Source organism: Staurois parvus, unplaced genomic scaffold, assembly GCF_062004578.1.
Source record: "Staurois parvus isolate SC_StPar_1 unplaced genomic scaffold, SC_StPar_1.0 ptg000013l, whole genome shotgun sequence".
NCBI lineage: Eukaryota > Metazoa > Chordata > Amphibia > Anura > Ranidae > Staurois > Staurois parvus.
The window spans coordinates 15,935,001-15,940,542 of record NW_028317809.1 but is presented as its reverse complement, the minus strand read 5'-3'; positions in this window follow the sequence as shown (position 1 = coordinate 15,940,542).

Here is a 5,542-nt window from a genome sequence, read left to right as displayed (position 1 = left end):
TTCCCATCTGTTTAGGTTCCCTTTACTCTACTGGACATGCCTTCTCTCAACTCCGTGAGGACATCTTTCGCTGAAAGTTCTGCATATTAATGTGAAGGGTCTGAATACCCCTGAAAAGCGCTCTCCTGCTTTTGCACCTTCTTAACCTCTTGCCGACCGCGCATAGCCGAATGACGGCTTCACCGCGGCCGGCCAGTTCTGGGTGGACGTCATATGACGTCCTCCCAGAACGCGCTCTCCTGCGCACCCCAGGGGGCGCGCACCCGGCGATCTCCGTGATCGCTGTGTCCTACGGACACAGCTGATCACGTGATGTGGTAAAAGGCCAATCACAGCAGCCTTTTACCACCTGATCAGCGGTGTCCAATGACACGCTGATCAGAGGGAAATGCAAGTGCCGGTTCTCGGCTACACTTTCCTCACACTGTCAGATCGTGAGGAAAGTACTGCCGAGAACCGGCAGTTGTCAGAGCGGGGATCGGCACCGATCATCAGGGCACTGATGATCAGTGCCCTGATGATCGGTGCCCAGCAGTGCCACCCGCAAGTTCCGCCCAGCAGTGCGCCCACTAGCTCCGCCCACCCGTGCCCAGCAGTGCACCCACCCGTGCCCAGCAGTGCACCCACCTGTGCCCCTCTGCAGTGCCACCTACCTGTGCCCAGAAGTGCCACCTACATGTGCCCAGCAGTGCCACCCACCTGTGCCCACCAGTGCCACCCACCTGTGCCCACCCACCAGTGCTGCCCACCAGTGCCACCCACCAGTGCAGCCCAGCAGTGCTGCCAGTCAGTGCCACCAGTCAGTGCCCAGGGGTTGTGCCAGTCAGTGCCCAGCAGTGATGCCAGTCAGTGCCGTCTATCAGTACCCATCATCAATGTCACCTATCAGTGCCGCCTATTAGTGCTGCATATTAGTACCGCCTATCCGTGCCACCTCATTAGTACTGCCTATCAGTGCCCTTTAGTGCTGCCTATCAGTGCCGCCTATCAGTGCCCATCAGTGCCACCTATCAGTGCCCATCAGTGCTACCTCATCAACGCACATCAGTGAAGGAGAAAAAATGCCTGTTTGAAAAATTTTATAATAGAAACAAAGAAACTTTTTTTTTTTTCAAATTTTTTTGCACTTTTTTATTTATAGCGCAAAAAGTAAAGCGCCCAGTGGGGAGTAAATACCGCCAAAAGAAAGCTCTATTTGTGAGGAAAAAATGATCAAAATTTCATATGGGTACAATGTTGCATGACCGCGCAATTGTCAATCAAAGTGCGGCAGCGTTGAAAGCTGAAATTTGGCCTGGTAAGGAAGGGGGTATAAGTGCCCGGTAGGCAAGTGGTTAAACAGAGAGCGGATATTGTCTTTCTTCAGGGAACGCACTTCCATCACGATGCCATACCCAAGCTTACCAACTCCCATTTTCTGACCGTATATCATGCTCCTAACCCTCATGCTAAATCTAAAGGCGTTGCCATTTTGATTGCAAAGCACCTCCCTCTGGCTATCTCGGAGTCACTTCCGGATCCGAATGGTAGATTCCTGTTTCTAAAAGGTAATTGTGACAATAGGCCCATCACTTTAGCAAATCTTTACGCACCCAACACTAGACAGGTATCCTTTTTCTGCTCCATTACCTCTTCACTCTCCTCCTTCCAGACGGGTATCCTAATCTTGGGAGGTGATCTTAACGTTCCCCTATGCCCTTTATTGTACTCTTCCTCGGCAAACTCTTTCCTGCCATATAAATCCATTAGACAGATTCACACTCAACTTCAAGATCAGCAACTTCACGACTCTTGGCGAGTCCTCCACCTGAATGTCAAAGACTATACATTTTTCTCCCCTCCACACAACAAATATTTCAGAATCGATTACCTCTTTATCACGCAAGCTGACCTCTCTTTCCTCCATGATTCCTCCATCGAACCGATGATCCTCTCTGATCATCACCCTATCACTATGACATTACGATTTCCGGAGAAACATTCCCGTTCTAAGATATGACGTTTGGATGCCTCTCTTCTTTCTGACTTGGCCAATGAAGCAGAGGTTTGCTCCCAATTAACGGACTACTTTTCGAACACTCAAACTCCAGATACCTCTTCGTTAACTCAATGTGAGGTACATAAATGCGTGATTCGAGGAGTCCTAATAGCTATGGCCACAAAACGTAAAAAAAGAGAGACAGACTCGCTTACAACAACTCTAAGATCACATTAAATTCCTGGAAAAGGCGCACAAACATAATCAGGCCGCCTCGACTTTATCTGATCTTACGAACACCCGCACACAGCTCTTAAACGAACTAGGCAAGGCAGCTAAGCGCAGATTCATTCTGTCGCAAAAACTTTTTTAAGAGTTTCCTAACAAAAGTGGGAGATTCTTAGCCAGATCCTTCCAGACAAAAAAGTCGAGTTTAACGGTTCACAAGATTAGGGGCTCGGATGGCTCTTTGGCCACCTCAAATGCGGATATAGCATCTCACTTTGAGCAATACTACAAAACATTATACAATCTCCCTCCAGAACATCGCCCTTCTGAGGCCAATAAGCCTAGAGACACCCTAATCTCTGACTTTCTTCGCCTCTATAGTCCTTCCACTGTACCTGATGATACTGTTCAGGATTTGGAACATCATATCACGGCGGAGGAACTTTCCCAAGCTGTCCAGCAAATGAAACCTGGTAAAAGCTTGGGCCCTGATGGTCTTTCTGTGGCCTAGCTAGCTGTCTGCTTCCCTTGTTACCCTCCCTGATTGACCTTGACCAAGTGGGCTTCATCCCAGGAAGGGAAGCAAGGGATAACACCATCAAGGCTCTGAACCTTCTCCACCGACTTCACGATTTTCACAGTCCAGGATTTATTCTTTCCCTAGGTGCCAAGAAGGCTTTTGATAGGGTGTCCTGGGATTACTTAAAGGCATCCCTACAGGCAATTGGTTTAGGGGACACCATGCTAAATTTCATTATGGCACTGTATTCTGGTCCAACGGCTCAGGTCCGTGTGAATGGGCATCTATCTCATCCATTCCCTCTTGGGACTGGTACGCGCCAAGGTTGCCCCCTATCTTCTTTTTGTGATATCACTAGAACCATTGTTATGCAAACTCCGCTTAAACCCAGATATCAGGGGTATTTCCGTGGTGAACAAGGAATACAAACTTGCTGCCTACGCAGACGACATTCTTTTGTTTCTGACGGAGCCCCAAATTACCTTGCCCAACCTACTTAAGAATTTTTCCTTCTTTCAATATATCTCAAACCTCAAAATTAATCATTCCAAATCCTATGCCTTAAACATTACTCTTCCTCCAGACCTGGTTTCTTTTTGTCAGTCACAGTTCCTGTTTCAATGGGAAAGGGACTCCCTTACCTATCTGGGAATACAGCTTACGAGTAACCTCTCTGATCTTTATGTCAAAAACTTTCTTCCAACCCTTGGTGCCATCCGAGCAGACCTAACTAGGTGGCATCGCCCATGCTTCTCCTGGTTTGGTAGGGCTGCTATACTAAAAATGAATATCCTGCCACGCCTCCTCTATCTATTTCAAACCTTACCTATCCATTTACCACCCGCCTTTTTCGTTTCATGCAGAAGAATGTGCTCTCTTTTTCTCTGGAATCATAAACTGCCACGTATTTCTTTCTCCCAACTTGTGCTCCCCAAATCCAAAGGGGGGATTAGACTACCTGACCTGCAACTTTACCATCGGGCCTGCCATCTTACTAGGATAATCGATTGGAATATTCACTTTACCACCAAAGTATGGGTCCACTCTTGTTCCACTTCCCCCTTGGCATCGATCCCATGGCTTTTGACCAAACACATTCCTCAAGATCTCCTCCTACATCCAATAATTGGTCCTTCCCTTAAAACCTTTCGCTTAGCCTGTAAATCGGCCTCCATTCCCGATGCCCCCAACCCACTAACTTCTCTTCGCCTCAATCCGGACTTTCCTCCCGGTATGCATAAGTCCTTTCCATCAGCACATTGGCCACACAGTCAAGTATTGGTAAACCACTTTTTTCTCAAAGGTCAGCTGAAGCCTTGTTCTTCCGTGGCAAGAACTATGAGTGATCTCACCTTTCCCTTTTGGGCCTATCTTCAAATCACACATTTTCTTCTCTCTCCTGCATATCGCCTTAAATGGGTCCGCCCTCTCACCTCCTTTGAGTCACTCTGTTCAAAGGCTGAACCACAGAGGCATTTAGTATCATTTACCTATCTGCTTCTTCTTGGTGACAGAACCTCTGATTCACTTCCCGCCTGCAAAGCTTGGAAAAGAGACTTAAACATTGACTTTTCTTCCTCTGATTGGGACCAAATCTTTACCTTTTCTCATAAGTGCTCCTTGAATGTTTCGGCACAAGAAAGCGGATACAAGTTGGCGACACGTTGGTACAATACACCTTCTAGAATCCATCATTTTGATCCATCCAGACCTAGTAATTGTTGGAGATGTGGGGCTCCTCTTGGATCTCTTCTTCATATCTGGTGGGACTGCCCTATAGTTCAGCCCTTTTGGCAGGAGGTACATCGGATTACTTCTTCGGTGTCTACTCTTGATATTGAGTTCTCTCCGGCCCAACTCCTCCTCCACCACACTCCGCTTCCCAAACATCTATATTTCAAATCTCTGGCTATGCAAATGCTTAACACGGCTAAACTTTGCTTACCGGTTCTCTGGGGGTCTGTTCACCCCCCCCACAGTGCGAGATTGGTTCATACGTTTGAACAGAATTGCTGAAATGGAAGAGCTGATTGCTTCTTCTCTGGATAACCCTACTAAATTTTCTCATACGTGGTCCTGTTGGATTCACTTCCGAACGACCCATGAATATCGTTCTTTCATGGGCCCTGCTGACTGATTCTGAACCTCTCTGATACCCCGTAGTGTTTCTGGCGATATATCGTCTCTCTGTTTTTTTTAAGGTTGTGATTGAGGTCCTTTGTCTCGATGTCCTGTACTGCTTGGAGCAAGTTACGCTTGGCACCCTGCTATGCCTGCAACTGTCCCCAGCTTGCTTCTCTGCCAGGGTTGCATGTATCTCTCATGTCCTGGGAGTCTTGAGTAAAGGTGACTTATCTACCCTCCTACTCCTCCACACCTCCTCCCCGTCCGACCCTCCCCCCCCCCCCCCTTTTTTTTTTTCTTTTCTTTTTCTTCTTCTCCTCTATTCTCTTCTTTGTCATGCTTATTCTTAAATTCTTAATCCCCATTTCCTTGCTTTCTTACTCAGTTTAGCTTTCATTCTCCCCTTTCCATTTTGGTACACTTCTCTACGCATAGGAGCCCTACTCCCTATCTGTAGTGGGTTACCTCAGTTTCATCAAAAGTAAAAGGCCCTATCCTACAAGCCCTTGCACCCCCCCCCCCCTCCACACCTACTGTATACATGTTAATTTGCAAAGTTCCAACGATGATTTTTGTGGTGACGTAGAAAAGGTTTTATTCTGATGACTCTTCCATGAATACCATATTTGTACAAGTATCTCTTTATAGTGGAATAGTGTACCACAACTCCAGTGTCTGCCAGATCTTTCTGG